Source organism: Crinia signifera, chromosome 7 (assembly GCF_055691185.1).
Source record: "Crinia signifera chromosome 7, ASM5569118v1, whole genome shotgun sequence".
Taxonomy (NCBI): Eukaryota; Metazoa; Chordata; class Amphibia; order Anura; family Myobatrachidae; genus Crinia; species Crinia signifera.
In genome coordinates, this window is record NC_139223.1 from 32572616 (window position 1) to 32590376 (window position 17761).

General features: G+C 47.1%; 1 protein-coding gene across 1 annotated transcript in view; it reads left to right on the plus strand.

The window, feature by feature from the left end:
* The first annotated feature begins 10464 nt into the window (after positions 1–10464).
* Positions 10465–17761, plus strand: part of LOC146020023 (melanin-concentrating hormone receptor 1-like) — a 51406-nt gene continuing 44109 nt past the window's right edge. Inside the window, exon 1 of the mRNA XM_083152773.1 lies at positions 10465–10713. The gene's annotated coding sequence lies outside the window, so the exon portion shown is untranslated. The remainder of the gene's footprint in view (positions 10714–17761) is intronic.

Below are 17761 nucleotides of genomic sequence, written 5' to 3' on the forward strand. Positions count from 1 at the left end.
GGTGATGAGTGTTTATTTATGGAGGGCCTTTCTATACAAGCACAAATAAAACATCAATGGAGTATGGTCAGGCGTGATTTATAATGGAGTGACAAGTGGGCAGTTCCCCTGGGCCCCCCTCTAGCCAGTTGGCCCGTGTTGTTGCCATGTATTTTGCAAAGCTATTTTGTAGGATGGATTGACTTTAGAAATGGTTTGGTGTAAGGAAGCGGATTAGTGCAGCAGTTTCACCTATCTGGCAATGTGACAATGATTCAGGAAGTAAGGGGTAGAGGGACTAGGCTAGCCTTTAAATGTGGTATCCATCCATCTATCCATCCATCCATGTATCTATCCATCCATGTATCTATCCATCCATGTATCTATCCATCCATCCATCTATGTATTCATCCATCCATCCATCCATCCATGTATCTATCCATCCATGTATCTATCCATCCATGTATCTATCCATCCATGTATCCATCCATCCATCCATCTATGTATCCATCTATGTATCTATCTATCATGCAGTTTAGCTATTAAGCAGTGACATGCAGGTATATATGTATGGCAAAATGTGGCATGTTGTATTGGATGTAGCTTTCTAGTAGATTGGTGAGTGTTAAGGCAGGAGATTTTTATCAGTCACATATTCAGTAGTGTAAGCCAGTGTGTATGTGTGTGTGGGCCCATATTTATTTTTACCATTACAAACAGTATTGCCTATGTAATTGTTTGTATGTATGATTTATCATGCTGTAGGTACTTAGGATTGACTGTACAAGGTCGACCTGAATAGCATAATTAATGTTGATCCCCCTTTAACATGCCCACAGATGACCAGAGGCAAGAAGGCGAGGGGTTGAGAGGGGCCCTCCTCAGACTGCGCCAGCACCTTCTGCACATGGCAGAAGAGGTGAAGAATGTGTGCGACCTCCTGGTCTGAAGACGTTCGTTTATTTATTTTGTTACATGTTAATAAATGTTTCTCATAAAAGTTAGAAGTGGTCTGTGTGTTATTGTATAATTTTACAGTATAAGTATAAATATAAGTATAAATAGTGGTGTTTATTTATGTAAGGTGCAAAAGGGATATACAGTATATATAGATGGGTTTAGTGCATAAAAGTGGTTGAAAGTGAAGGGTAATGTAAAGATGTACATAGTGTGTTGATGTGTATGTGTGTGTTTGCAGGTGAAGAATAATTGATGATGTAATATGCATACAAAGAATGTGGTGAACTTAGCATGATGTAAGGGTTAATCTAAAGTGGTATTAAAGTGTTTAATTATCAATTAGATAAATAATAGATGACCATTAAAAACAATCCCTTTTGAATGAGGTAGCCTAATTGCATAAGTGGGTCATGTTACAGATTTGGGTCTTATGAGAATAGTGTTGATTTGAGCGTAAATACACCGCATCGGTGTGTACGGCCAGGTTCCCGTCCGTTCTAACGCGGTAAGACCGTGCTTACGTTGTAAGACCGTGCAGAATCTGTTCATGTCCACCGCACACGCAAGGTTTGTATGTCGTCCGTACAAACGCCCTCTTCTTAAAGAGTGAGTCCGTCCGAATGCGGAGGCTCGGGGGGCGTTTCTACGGACGATGTCCGCACAGTGTGGTGTGCGGACCGCTACGTAAGAATTAGCGAAAGTACGCACCGATCAGAATAAGGCCCTATATGTGGACCACTTAATCCACTTAACATGTATAGAGGGGGCCAAAGTGGAACAATTGCAATCTGTCGTTTCAAAGATAAAGTGTTTGTGCACTTTATTTTCAATCACTAATATATTGGGGATTTCGGGTGATTTCCACAACTGGGCTATGGCAGCTTTTGTGGCGATCAGGATATGCCCCAGGAGGTATTTGTCTCCTCCAGCCAGATCGCTTGGGAGATAGTGGAATAGAAACAGGAGAGGGTCTCTTGGGATAACAACTCCCAACTGTTAGGATGCCGGACACCCGGCGGCCGGGGGACGGTGCACGGAAGGTGCACCGGGCACTTCCGCCCGGCTCAGCCGAGTGCCCGCATAGTGTTAGGACGCCGGACAGCCGGCGGCCGGGGGACGGTGCACAGAAGGTGCACCGGGCACTTCAGCCCGGCTCAGCCGAGCGCCCGCATAGCGCTTCCACCCGATGGCGGAACGTCACTTCCGCCCGGCGGGGGAGTGCGTCATTCAGTGCTCGGCGTTCCCCTGCAGCCGATTAGCGGTTGCCGGGCAACAGGGGACGCCGAGGCACGTAGCGCGCGTTCAGCCACCTGAACGCAATTCAGGCTGGGGGCTGGTGGCACGGCGGCCTTGGATTGGCGGATCTATCCCTCTTAAGGGATGAACCCACTCAACATGGCGCCGGTTATAGTTTCTGCTGAAGCTCCTGCCGGTCTGGGATTCTGCTCCTGGTCACTCGTTCCAGCTGCCTTGGTTCAGCTTCTCTGGTGCCTGGATCTGCCCCGCTCTGCCTCCCAGCCTTTGGTCACGTAAGTGCTCCTTTGGAGCCTGGTTATTTTCTTGCTTTTTGCATTTTTGGCAGTTCGCCATTATTATGGTTACCAGTCATTTACATTTATTTTCCCATTTCCTGCCATTTTAGTTCCGTTCTAGGTAGGTCCCCCGGTTCCGTCCTGGTTTTTGCTTTAGGGATTTGTGTCTGTGTTTCCCTTTGTTTGGTGACTCCCCATCTGTCTCTTGTGTCTGTGACGGGGTCACATTCCCGTCTTTGGCCAGGTGCCGGTAGTCAGGGGTGTTTTCCCAGCCAGGCCCAGTAGCTAGTCCATCCTTTTGAGCTACCCCCTGACGATTGCTCTCCCCTTGTCTTATCCTAAGACCTAGCTGCATCGGGGTTGGAGCTGGCATAACCGGCTCCTTCGAACGCGGCGGCCACAGGTGAAGTCTAGTACCTGCAGGGGTTTGTCATCTGCCCGGGGGACTCAACAGAGTCAGAGTAGGGTTCGCTGTGGCCGTCCTGACCGGCGGTCCCGGCTACGGGCTCACGCCTGACTCCTGTCTCCAGTTTTCTACCCCGTGTCCAGGCGGACGTCATAACATTATAACCGGCCATACAGGTTATATAAATTTCCTTTTATATAGCAACCAGTCAGTCCGAGTTGGAGATGAATCCCACTCCTCAGACATTTTCAGATCAGGTCCAGGGTTTGACTCAGATGGTGCGAGATTTATCTTTGAAAGTTACTTCTCAAGAGCAGAGACTTCGATCTCCAGATCCAGGGGTGCAGGAACCAAAAGTTAATTTGCCTGATCGTTTTGCAGGGGATCGTAGGGCCTTTTTCAACTTCCGTGAGAGTTGTAAGTTGTACTTCCGACTCAGACCTCGGTCTTCCGGCTCCGAATCTCAACGAGTGGGCTGAGTTATGTCACTCCTGCAAGGGGATCCTCAGACCTGGGCTTTTGGTCTCCTGGCCGACAGTCCAGTCTTGGCAACTGTAGATAGTTTCTTTACGTCCCTGGGCCTTCTCTACGATGATCCTGACAGGGAAGCATCTGCGGAAACCCATCTCCGGGCCCTTAAACAGGGAAGGGACCCAGCGGAGGCTTACTGTACGGAATTCCGCCGTTGGTCTAATGACTGCGGCTGGAATGACTCTGCTTTATGGAGTCAATTCCGTTGTGGGCTTTCTGATGCCATTAAAGATAGCCTCATCCAGTACCCGGTACCCACCTCTCTGGATAAACTTATGGAGTTGGCCATTCGTATTGACCGCCGCCTCCGCGAACGAAGGTCTGAGCGAGGGGCACAGGTACGTCCACTTCCGTTTGTTCCCTTGGTCCCCGAGGACAGCGAAGAACCTATGCAAATAGGAGCGACTCGCATTTCCTCTGAAGAAAGAGCCCGCCGGTTCAGTGCCGGACTTTGCTTATATTGTGGAGGCAAAGGACATCTTCTCCGCAGTTGTCCCGTTAGACCAGTAAAAGCCCAGGCCAAGTAAACGCTGAGAGGGTTCACTTAGGCCTTCAGCTTTTTTCCTCTCACGATTCTTTATTAGCTCCTTGTTGTATCTCTTTCCAAGAAAATAATTTTTCTGGTACCGCCTTTATCGATAGTGGCGCTGCAGGAAATTTTCTAGATATTTCTTTAGCTCGTAATCTTGGTATTCCTTTTCTCAGGCTCAATGGTTTTATCACCCTACGGGGTTTAGACGGGAATGTGCTGTCCAACGGGGATATTTCTTTTCAAACTCCTTTAGTGCGGCATACCGTAGGGTTGTGTCATGCTGAAGAAATTACATTCTTATTGACTTCTTGCCCGGGGTACCCATTGTGTTGGGTCATCCTTGGCTAGTAAAACACAACCCAGTCATAGATTGGAGTACTGGAGAGATTGCTCGTTGGAGTCCATATTGCTCTGAACAATGTGTCCACATCCCGTTGGTGCAAGCTGCAATGTCTCTTTCCGAGATTCCGTCTCCTTATATAGATTTTTCTGATGTGTTCTCGAAGGGAAAAGCAGACAATCTACCCCCACATCGTTCCTATGATTGTTCCATCAAATTAATTCCCAATGCTCCTCTGCCTAAAGGGAGGTTGTACGCTTTATCTATCCCCGAAACCAAGGCTATGGAGGAATACGTCCAGGAAAGCCTCAAGAAGGGCTTCATCCGACCCTCAAAATCACCCCTTAGTGCCGGCTTCTTTTTTGTGGAAAAAAAAGATGGCTCTCTCAGGCCTTGTATTGATTTTCGTGCCCTTAACAAAATCACGGTTAAAAATACGTATCCTCTTCCTTTAATTTCGGTAATTTTTGATCAATTAAGGTCAGCCACCATTTTTACTAAATTTGATCTCAGGGGTGCGTATAATCTTATCCGAATTAAGGAAGGTGATGAGTGGCAGACTGCTTTTAGTACCCAATCTGGGCATTACGAGTACCTAGTAATGCCTTTCGGTCTTTCCAACGCCCCCGCTGTCTTTCAAGATCTTATTAATGACGTCCTCCAGGATTTCTTGGGTCGATTCGTGGTCGTATACTTAGACGACATTTTGATTTTTTCCCGGGATGTGAACTCGCATAGAGATCAAGTGAGACAAGTTCTGCAGAAATTAAGAGAGAACCAGTTGTTTGCAAAACTTGAGAAATGCGAGTTTGAGGTGTCTCAAGTGTCTTTCCTGGGCTACATCATTTCCTCTGAGGGATTCCGGATGGATCCCAAAAAAACTACAGGCTGTCGTGGAATGGTCCCGACCCACCAATTTGAAGGCAATCCAATGATTCCTTGGATTTGACAACTATTACAGGCGCTTTATCCATTCTTTTTCCTCCATAGTAGCGCCCTTGGTTGCGCTAACAAAGAAAGGGGTCGATCCATCCAAATGGTCTCCCCAAGTGGAGCAGGCCTTTCAGGCTCTAAAACAGGCCTTCATCTCAGCCCCAGTCTTGAGACATCCAGATCCGGATCTCCCCTTCATAGTAGAGGTGGATGCCACCGAGGTAGGGGCCGGAGCAGTCTTATCCCAGAGAGATCCCGAGTCTCTGCAACTTCATCCCTGCGCATACATGTCCAGGAAGTTTTCCCTGGCAGAAACGAACTACGACGTTGGGAACAGGGAATTACTGGCCATTAAATGGGCCTTTGACGAGTGGCGTCACTGGTTGGAAGGGGCGGTCCACCAGATTTGAGTTCTTACTGACCATAAGAACTTATAATATATTGAAACGGCAAAGAGGCTTAATGCTCGGCAAGCTCGCTGGGCCCTGTTCTTTATGAGGTTTAACTTTATAATCTCGTACAGGTCAGGTTCAAAGAACATCCGAGCAGATGCCCTTTCGCGATGTTTCCTCAACACGAGAACAGGACCAACAAGGTCTCCATTTTGCCAGCATCCAGTATTCATGCAGGGGTCAGTCAGACCTTGGAGAGTCTGATTCGTCAGGCTCAGAGTCAGGCCCCCGCCCAAACTCCCTCTGGTCGGTTGTTTGTCCCCAAGCCCTTACATCGTAAAGTTCTCTCTGAACTACATGAGTCAAAGATTGCAGGTCATCCAGGGATTACCAAGACCTTGGATCTCCTTTCCCGCGTCCTCTGGTGGCCAGGTATGGCCAAGGACACTAGAGAGTTTGTGCTGTCTTGTCCAGTTTGTGCTCAACACAAAGTTCCTCGATCACGGCCCTTAGGAGAACTTGTACCCCTTTCCATTCCGTCTAGGCCATGGTCACACTTGGCTATGGATTTCATAGTGGCTCTACCTGTTTCTTCCCAGTGTCAAGTCATCTGGTTCGTCGTGGATCGATTTTCCAAAATGGCACATTTTGTAGCTCTCAAACAGTTGCCCTCCGCCAAGGAGTTAGTTGGGCTATTTTTACAGCACATTTTTAGACTCCACGGACTACCCACCGATGTTGTATCTGATCGGGGTCCACAGTTTGTGGCACAGTTCTGGAGACTGTTCTGTACGGCTCTCAAAATCAAAACCAGTTTGACCTCTGCTTTTCACCCGCAGGCAAATGGACAAACCGAGCGACTCAATCAGTCACTTAAGCAATATCTTCGCTGTTTTGTGTCCAAATTACAGAATGATTGGGTCAACTTCCTTCCATTTGCGGAATTCGCATATAATAACGCCTATCATTCTGCCGCTAAAACTTCACCTTTTTTCAATGTTTATGGGTTCCATCCTCGGGCCAACTCCTTTGAATCAGGAACTCCCACGCCCCCTTCGCATTCAGTTTCTGGCTTGAAGGTCATTTGGAAAAGAACGCACAAGGCTCTCAGGGAGCCGGCTGCGAAAGAAAAAATGTTTGCAGACAGATCCAGACGGCCTTGTCGATTTAGAGTGGGTGATTGGGTGTGGTTATCCACCCGCAATATTAAACTTCACCAACCTTCGGCAAGGTTAGGGCCTAGGTACATTGGCCCCTTTCGGATCATCAAAAGGGTTAATTTGGTGGCCTTTCGTCTCGGGTTACCTAAATCCCTTAAGATCGCCAATACATTTCATGCCTCCCTTCTCAAGCCGGTGTTCTTCTCACACAAGTTTCCGCGAAGGATGAACTCTGGGTCTTCCCCAGTGGTGGTTCGGGGACAACAGGAGTTCCGTGTGGAGAAAATATTAGACTCCAAGTGTTCCAGAGGTTCTCTGCAATTTTTGGTACATTGGAGGGGGTTTGGCCCGGAGGAGACGTCCTGGGTTCTTGATAAAGACCTGCATGCTCCCCATCTCAAAAGAATTTTCTTTAGGGAGTTTCCGGATAAACCCGGTGGTAGGGATTCATTGTTAGGGGGTACTGTTAGGACGCCGGACAGCCGGCGGCCGGGGGACGGTGCACGGAAGGTGCACCGGGCACTTCCGCCCGGCTCAGCCGAGCGCCCGCATAGTGTTAGGACACCGGACACCCGGCGGCCGGGGGACGGTGCACAGAAGGTGCACCGGGCATTTCCGCCCGGCTCAGCCGAGCGCCCGCATAGCGATTCCACCCGACGGCGGAACGTCACTTCCGCCCGGCGGGGGAGCGCGTCATTCAGTGCTCGGCGTTCCCCTGCAGCCGATTAGCGGTTGCCGGGCAACAGGGGACGCCGAGGCACGTAGCGCGCGTTCAGCCACCTGAACGCAATTCAGGCTGGGGGCTGGTGGCACGGCGGCCTTGGATTGGCGGATCTATCCCTCTTAAGGGATGAACCCACTCAACATGGCGCCGGTTATAGTTTCTGCTGAAACTCCTGCCGGTCTGGGATTCTGCTCCTGGTCACTCGTTCCAGCTGCCTTGGTTCAGCTTCTCTGGTGCCTGGATCTGCCCCGCTCTGCCCCCCAGCCTTTGGTCACGTAAGTGCTCCTTTGGAGCCTGGTTATTTTCTTGCTTTTTGCATTTTTGGCAGTTCGCCATTATTCTTCAGTTTGTTTGGCTGACCAGCCTGTCAGTTCATTTGGGAGTTCCGGTCTCGGCCCCGCCGTGGGCTTTACCTGCCTCCTTCGCTGGTGGTTACCAGTCACTTACATTTATTTTCCCATTTCCTGCCATTTTAGTTCCGTTCTAGGTAGGTCCCCCTGGTTACGTCCTGGTTTTTGCTTTGGGGATTCATGTCTGTGTTTCCCTTTGTTTGGTGACTCCCCATCTGTCTCTTGTGTCTGTGAGGGGGTCACATTCCCGTCTTTGGCCAGGTGCCGGTAGTCAGGGGTGTTTTCCCAGCCAGGCCCAGTAGCTAGTCCATACTTTTGAGCTACCCCCTGACGATTGCTCTCCCCTTGTCTTATCCTAAGACCTAGCTGCATCGGGGTTGGAGCTGGCATAACCGGCTCCTTCGAACGCGGCGGCCACAGGTGAAGTCTAGTACCTGCAGGGGTTTGTCATCTGCCCGGGGGACTCAACAGAGTCAGAGTAGGGTTCGCTGTGGCCGTCCTGACCGGCGGTCCCGGCTACGGGCTCACGCCTGACTCCTGTCTCCAGTTTTCTACCCCGTGTCCAGGCGGACGTCATAACACCAACACCTTTGAGACGACCGTATCCCTTTCAAACAACGCCATACCAAATTTCAGATTGATTCATAAGTTAGTTTTTTTTCTCCGCCACGACAATGCACCGGCTCCCTCATCCAGAAATGATGTAGCCGGATTGCATGAATTGCGCTATGAATTGTTGCCGCATCCACCGTACTCACCCCACATGGCTCCCTGCGACTTATTTCTGTTTCCTAACCTGAAAACGTGTCTCACGGGAAAAAATTCAGCTAAAACGAGGAGGTCATCGTCGAGACAGAAGACGACGTGAGTTTTACAAATCATATTTTTTAGAGGGTTTAAAGAAAATGTTGGGAAAAGTGTTTTTCCGTAAAAGGAGATTTTGTTGAAAAAGAAATAAAGATTTTTGTGAAGAATTTTCATCTTCATTCTTAACGCAGGTTCTTATTGATCTACCCTCATAGGTATCCTGTAACTAGACATTTTGGTGGCCTGTGCTAGAAAGGGAATTGTTCTCCGCCCCCCATACTCAAAATAGGGACTGTGTGCAGTGCACCAATTACCAATTTACATTACACCATACAAAAGTTTCCATCATTCACATTACACCACACAGTAGAGCCACTTGTACACGTTGCGCCAGGTAGAGTTCCTTAGAGGCACTGTGCCAGGTAGAGCCCCTTAGAGGCTCTGTGCCAGGTAGAGCCCTTAGAGGCACTGTGCCAGGTAGAGCCCCTTGGAGGCACTGCGCCAGGTAGAGCCCCTTAGAGGCACTGCGCCAGGTAGAGCCCCTTAGAGGCACTGTGCCAGGTAGAGCCAATTAGAGGCACTGCGCTAGGTAAAGCAGCTGAGACACACTGCACCAGGTAGAGCAGCTGAGTCACACTGCACCAGGATTACACACACTGTAATGCCCATTACACATTATGCCGCACACCGTAATGGCCATTACACATTATGCCACACATGATAATGCCCATTACATATTACCCCTTAAACATTGTCACACACCATAATGCCCATTACATATTGCCCCTCACACCTTATGCCACACACCATATTGCCCATTACACATTATGCTACACATGGTAATGCCCATCACATATTATGCCGCACACCATAATGTCCTCCCGGCTAGTGCTGTTAAGAAGTAACACTCAGAAAATGGTTGCCCACATAATGCAGACAGTTTTTGAGGATGCTAGAGGAGACGGCGGCCTCCTCTACCAACCTTTAAAAATGGTCTGCTCTATGGGGGCAGCCATTTTCTGAGTGTTACTTTTTATTACTGTAGCAGCTGGAGCCAGGAGGACATGACAGAAGCGACGGCAGCAGGAGGTACCGGCTGCCGGGGGGGCAGCAGAAGCCGGGACCTGCAGGCGGCAGTGGTAACCATAGCCCTGCAGACCTTTTCAGCGCCTCCCCGCCACCGCGGGGGCTGTGGGGCTATAGTTACGTCACTGTATCCATTACACATTATGACACACCCCATAATGCTCATTACACATTATGCCACACACCATAATGCCCATTACATATTATCCATTACACATTATGCCACACACCATAATGCCAATTAGGCATTATGCCACATACCATAATGCCCATTACATATTACCCCTTACATATTATGCCACACACCATAATGACCATTACACATTATATCACACACCATAATGCCCATTACATTAGTGGGAGCATGAGGCTGGAGAGACACAGTGGGGGCATTAGCTTTGAGAGACCCTTCACCATGGTGTCCATAATAGTTTTCCATCAGGTTCTCTTTAAAACTTACAACTTCTCTAAAAACTGATTGCAAATTGCAAATATTCTGGGAGTTACGGAGTGAGGAAATATATTTTGATGCCATTTTCTGACTTCTCAGTAGGTGTTCAGCATGGGGAAGGGGGGTAGCTCTCTAGATCTACAAATACAAGATTGAATAGACCAGAAAAATGTGCTTCCAAGGAGCACTGGTAAGAAAAATAAATCTATTTGCAGCGTTGCTAACAAGCATCAGCGCTGTAAAATGACTTTCAGTAATGATGTCACTCCGCTCATCTCATCCACTACAAACTCCATCGCCTGCATCAACTTCAGTCGTCAGCTGGCACCGTAGCATGGAGAATGCGTGTAACGAGCTACTCCTAATGCTGCTGGCTGCAGGACTGTGTGCAGTCATTGGCTGCCTGCATCTTACACTGCCCAGGATCACACCAAACCCTGGTTGTGGGCTCAGTAGTGCAGTGATTGGAGGGCTCGCAGGTTTCCATTCATAGAGGAGAGCAGAGGACCAGCCGACAGCATCCTCTCAAGGTATTTACTGGGGGGTTATCACAAGTGGCTGGAATTCACAGCAGATATGCCTGCAATAGGAATTATTGTCTGCCAGCATTGCTGAAGTTAGCAGGAATAGTGTTATCATCATTACCTTAGAGGTTCTGATATATTGCATCAGTGAATCTACGTGAAGTTGCTGACGCCACAGGTATAGGTCTCCGGCTTCCAAGGGGTTAACTACTGCCAGTTGGGGCTATTTAAATTGCTACAGAGGCAGGGGCACATCATTACAGAAGTGACGGGTCAGCCTGATGAATAGGTGCCCAGGTCCCATTCAGTGTCTGGGATTTGCATATCCAACACATACTGCATCTTCTAAAGTGACTTTACCCCCGCCGTGGATACAAGGGGATTAGGAAAGTCACCAAGACAACACATCGCAGAGGAATGGCAGAGAGAGCTGGAACACCAGGATCATTAGATCACCTGCTTTACCAATGAGTTACCCTTGCATTACATACAGGGATTTGTGATGTCAGAGCTTCACACAGTGCACCAACACCAGACTGCAGGGGGCTCATCAACGCCCAGACGTCTGTGGTTTGTGCGCTGTTTGGGGGAAATTTACCAAGATGTGAGTTCTATTTCACATGGGAATCTACTTATTTATTTATTTAGAGCCTTCTAGAAGATAATAGATAGGATCTGATTGGTTGCCCATAGCAACCATAGTAAGTCCCCCCCCCCCCCTTCATTTATGTTTTCATCGAGGTGGAACGGAAAAGTGAAAGATTTTGGTTTGGAGCGTGAAGATGTTGCTGTGTACCTGACACTGACATCCTAAAAGGATTGACTCATTGATTTTTAGGGATGTCAATCCAAAAACTCTTGAATGTGGAAATGAATCAAAAGTTGCTCGCTGCACCATGCTGAGTGCTGGCATATTTCTGGGAAACATCTGCCTTGTATGATTGCAAAAGCCTTTGACGTTGTACGTGGTGCATAGAGATTCTCTATTTTAGTTTCCTGGCGCATATACAGTATAATGCTCAGCAGCACCCCCCTACACAGCTGTCAGGCAGGATAGTATGAGCTGCAACTGAATGTATGTAGATTAGCAGAACGTATGTATTTATCACTATCACGTGTATGAAGACATGGACTGTTTGCTGTATTCTCATTCTTGTACATCACGCTAAGCACTCTGCAATCAATGTCAAATAAGAGGTTTTTTTTAAATCCCAAGCATTTTTTAACTATTTAATTCAACCCTCTAACTTATGTGCTCCATAATACAGTTATCTTTCACTCGACAGAATTACTTGATTGATTTTAAAATGGATCAATGGGATAGGTCCTACAATTTTTTTTTACATTTCAAACAAGAGCTTCCTCATGAAGAACAAAGAATATTAAGGAAAATCCAAGACAAGGTTATTGATTCGGGAGAAAGGCATAAAAATATTCCAAAGTCTTTTAACATCCCCGGGAGCACTTTGATGTCCACGATATTGACACACTGAGTACATGTCACATTTGTAAAGTATTGCCTACAACTGCCATCACTGATCTATGAGGGTAGTGATGGGTGATCAGATCTCTTCCTGTAATACACTCGGGTGGTCATTTTTGTAGAATTAATTTCTTGTAGATCAATTCTAGGCAACACTTAACAAATGTGACATGTGCTCACTGTTTCACTGCCCCACATTTCATTTTTGAAATTAAGACTCATTAAATTTATACTTGGTGTGACAGACATCCTGATCACAGTGATTGTGCCAAATCCTTGGATCTGACCCTGGCTGATGGTCACATAACACCACCCTTCCTCGCAGGTTGGTGCAGCTTCGTGGCAAATAAAATGTGTGTCCTGCACTTACATTTTTTAAAGGGAGGTGTAACCATGCCTCTGCCAATAGGCCACACCCCCTTTCATTACCAGGGTCCGGGAATCCTTTCTACAGCCCTGCTCACAACTAGAGATGCTGCAGTAGGTTCTGGAATTGGTTATGTCCATGTATAGATGGTCTGCGGGGCGGTGGTGACCTGTTCGCTAGGCTGCAAGTATACACAGCCTAGCGACCAGATCTGAATCAGACCCAATGTCCTGTCTGATGTGCAACAGTTCAGAAGGGAAGACACAACTGGTGGCAAAACTTGAACTTTGCGTCCCCCTGCCAAAAAAAGTTTCTGGCACCCCCTCCCATACATTCATGACACTTTTTTTAAATGTATGCTGGTTTACAGCGGTTTCTTGCTCATTGCCAGGGTTACATAATCATTTGCCAGGGTTACGTTGTTGCCAGGGGTTTCTTGCTCGTTGCCAGGTTTACATGTTCATTTGCCATGTTTACATTACAGTATTACCATGTGTTTCTTGGTTGTTGCCAGGTGTTATATGCTCATTGCCAATGATTTCTTACTAGTTGCTAGCAAGTAACATGCTTGTTGCCAGGTGTTACGTTCTCTTTGCCAATGATTTCTTACTCATTGCCAGCAGGTTACATGCTTGTTGACAGGTGTTTCATGCTTGTTGGTGTTACATGCTCACTGCCAGTAGTTTTTTGCTGGTTACCAGCAGGTTACATGCTTGTTGCCAGGTGTTTCATGCTTGCTGCCAGGTGTTTCATGCTTGCTGCCAGCTGTTTCATGCTTGCTGCCAGAGGTTGCATGCTCGTTGCCAGGGGTTACATGCTCATTGCCATTGTCTAGGTATTCACAGCTTACCAGTGCTCCTGGAATCTGGCACTTTGGGTTAGTACTGAATGCGCTGCGCTCCCCTGACAGATGCTGGAGGACCTCTAGCATCTGTCTCCAACAAGGCCGTGGCCATTTGGAATCTGCTGAAGGAGACCCTGCTCCCCAGCGGCACCTTCCTCTCCCCGCCTTCGCTTGGGCCGCAATGGCACAGTTTTGACACCAAATCACACAATTCATCAAACAATGACGAAAAGGTTCACATACACTATATCTACAATGACAACACGTCGACACAAGCAAAACATCGACATAGCAATGGTCAACACATGGAAATGCCGACATGAGTTTTTCTGGATTTTTTTTTTCCATCCATGCGGACTCTAATTGGGAGTGGAGAAAGACACCTGGCCCAGAACACGGTGAGCATGGCAAGCCACGCGAGGGTCCGCACTACACTATTTGGGGGGGGGGGGGGGGGTCTATGTGTTCAGGGGTCGACATTGACACATAAAAAACATTAAAAAACTCATGTCAACCTTTTCACGTTTTGACCTTTTTCCATATCGACCTTTTTTTTATTTATTTTATTATTGAGGCATCAAAATACAATTGTACAATGTAGGTAAACTCCATATGGACCTTTTAATTGCGTCGAACCTTGGTCAACATTGACCTAGTGCATGTCGACCTACACATTGTCTGTGAGAGGATTCTCCACATTTGGGGCACATAGACCAATGGCGTATGAGTATATTCTGTCAGGCCTAGAAGATTCTATGGATCAGTGAGACAAGATGGTACATTCTGGCCTCATTGCTATGGCAGTATGTCTGGCGCAGGTCTTACACATCCCCAGGAGTCAGGACATTGTATCTACCATGGGGCCCGTGGCAGGAGACTATGGGGATCCTTCTCTTTGCTGGAGGGGGAACTGATGAAACAACTGGAACATGACAGACATTACAGAAACCTACAAGAGACGACAGTAGGAAAATTCAGACTATGAAGTATAATCCCCAAATGCCACGTTGGAGCTCAGCTGCGTAACACAAAACCAAACATTGTTCCGCAGTGGTTACATTGCTCATGGCCGCACGATGCAGGTGATTCTTCCCAGAGGTCATGATCCTGAGAGAAAGAAGCAATCTTCTTGCCATTAAAATATAGAATCACCATTGCAGGTATCACTGGACCCAACCCCCGAGTCTTAAATCAACTGTGTACTCAGAAAAGCCTTTAGAAGTTGCTTACTGATTGCTGCCATATTATTCTACCAGTCAATCCCGTAGCCCCAGAAACGAAGTTTGATAAATAAATAAAGTGCCCCCTCCCCCCCCATAGCAATATCCACACAGGAGCTGGTTTCTTCCTCCTTCAAGCGACGTATTACACGCGGGTGTGGTACAGGGGTCCGACAGTCGGGATCCCGACAGCATGGTGAGCGCAACAAAGCCCCTTGCGGGCTCGCTGTGCTCGCTACGCTGCAGGCACACAGCTATTCTCCCTCTATGGGGGTCCCGACGAGGGAGAATAGCATGTGGCCATCGGGAACCCGGCTGTCGGTGTTTTGACAGCCGGGTTCCCGATATCAGATAAATGCCTGTCCGGAACCCGTCCGGCACGCTTACACACTAAACAAAGAGGGTAAACAATTCATTATAAAATATAGGTTCATCTTCATGCCGAGGCTGAGATTAGGGGGTTCAGCTACAGAAACGCGTTTTGTGACTTTACCCACGCAGATTGCGTTTACTCTCCCACTGCTCATCATGAGCATTACAAAATCTTGTGCTTCCTAATGACATTTTATGCATATTAGGTATTTATTTATTACGTTATTTATATAGCACACACATGTATTTATTTTTTTTTTTATTACCAGTTTATTTATTACCAGTCATTTATATAGCACACACATACATACAGTTGTGCTCATAAGGTTACATACCCTAGCAGAAGGTGTGATTTTCTGGCCATTTGTCACAGAATATGAATGATAACTCATAAACTTTTCTTTCACTCATGGTGGGTGGTTGGGTGAAGCCATTTATTGTCACACAACTGTGTTTACTCTTTTTAAATCATAATGACAACAGAAACTACCCAAGTGACTCTGATCAAAAGTTTACATACCCCAGTTCTTAATATCATGTATTGCCTTTAACATCAATGACAGCTTGAAGTCTTTTGTGGTAGTTGTGGATGAGGCTCTTTATTTTCTCAGATGGTAAAGCTGCCCATTGTTCTTGGCAAAAAGCCTCCAGATCCTGTAAATTTATGGGCAGTCTTGCATGAACTGCACATTTGAGATCTCCCCAGACTGAGATGGCCACTCCAGAACTTTATTCTGCTGTAGTCTATGACAGGTCGACTTGGCTTTGTGTTTTGGATCATTGTCATGTTGGAACATCCAAGTATGTCCCATGCGCAGCTTCGGGGCTGATGAGTGCAACTTTTCCTCCAGTATTTTCTGATAACATGCTGCATTCATCTTGCAATCAATTTTGACCAAGTTTTCAGTGCCTTTGTAGCTCACACATCCCCAAAACATCAGCGATCCACCTCCTGGTTTCACAGTAGGAATGGTGTACCTTTCATCATAGGCCTTGTTGACTCCTGTCCAAATGTAACGTTTATGGTTGTGGACAAAAAGTTCAATTTTGGTCTCATCACTCCAAATGACTTTGTTCCAGAAGTTTTGAGGCTTGTCTCTGTGCTGTTTGGAGTATGTACCTTATGCACTTTAAGAAGCACTCGTCCTGATGAAAAAGCCGTACCGGCTTTGAAACGTCAACAAGACACTACTTGTACCACTGCTTTAAATCATAAAATATTTTGGATACAATTTTCAGCCTATTAAGTGCACCTGTTTTCTATGGGGTCATTACCTTGTGCTCCAGAGAACCAAGTCTTCTAAATCCATTTGAGGAAGGCACCATGGCGCTTTACCATTATCGACTAGAGTGCCGGACAAAATTCCTATTTCGATATATATAATTTATTACTAGTTATTTATATAGCGCACACATATATTTATTATTTATATATTACCAGTTATTATATAGCGCACACATATATCTATTATTTATTTATTACCAGTTATTTATATAGCGCACACATATATCTATTATTTATTTATTACCAGTTATTTATATAGTGCACACATATATCTATTATTTATTTATTACCAGTTATTTATATAGTGCACACATATGTATTCATTATTTATTATCAGTTTCTTATATAGCGCATACATATTCCGCAGCGCTTTACAGAGAATATTTGTACACTCACATCAGTCTCTGCCCCAGTGGAGCTTACAATCTATGTTCCCTACCACATGTACACGCACACACAGACATTCTAGGGTTCATTTTGTTGGGAGCCAATTAACCTACCAGTATATTTTTGGCACGTGGGAGGAAACCGGAGTACCCGGATTAAACCCAGCAAGCACGGGGAGAATTTACAAACCACACATAGGCCCTTATTCTGATCGGTGCGGCCGGATTCGAATATGCGGCCAGGACCGTGCGTGCGAAACCCCGCCTTCCATACGGATCGCCAACTCCGTCCGTACGCGGTAAGAAGCTGGCCAAACGGACCACACGTGTATTTTTCACGGAATACGCCTCCTCCATCTCAGGGAACCTCCCCCATAATTCGATGGTCGCAGACCATCGAATGCAGGACCGAGTGGTCCACCAGCTCCCGCAACCTCAGACCACACGGGCATTTTTCCGAGCAAAAGCAGGGATCTGGGCGGGCAGCTGACATCCGGCAATGTCATATGTCCGCCCCCTACACGTGCGTCACGGCCGCATTACCATACGTACGCCCAGCGTTTGCATGGGAACGCCCATGAAATGCGGGGCGTATGCATAGGGTAATGAGCCCAAATAGCCCTTCACGCCCCTCTCCACCCCCTGTTCGGAGTGTTTACATTTCATGCGGGATTTGGCCATACGCCCCACTCGCACATGCGCAGAGACGCCTCTGCACATGCGCAGACACAAAACATCGGCGGACCGACCGCACGCGGACATTACCGCACCAACCAGAATAAGGGCCATAGTTATGACCATGGTGGGAATCAAATCCATTACCATGACCCATAGCATTTAGGGAGTCAAAATGGGGGGGTGGAGGGGGGGGGGGGGCTGGTAAATGCATTCTAAGACAGACACATACTGTATACACCTGTTTGGAGGTGGATGACTTGCAGAAGGTGTGGATTATTAGGTTGGCGGTGTCTACGTCGACAGTCAAGATGGCAACCACTATTGGTCAACAGGCGAAAACTCAAAACATGAAAAAGGCCGACATGCACGAGGTTGACACAGGAAAAATTCAACATGAGTTTTTCAAATTTTTGGTGGTC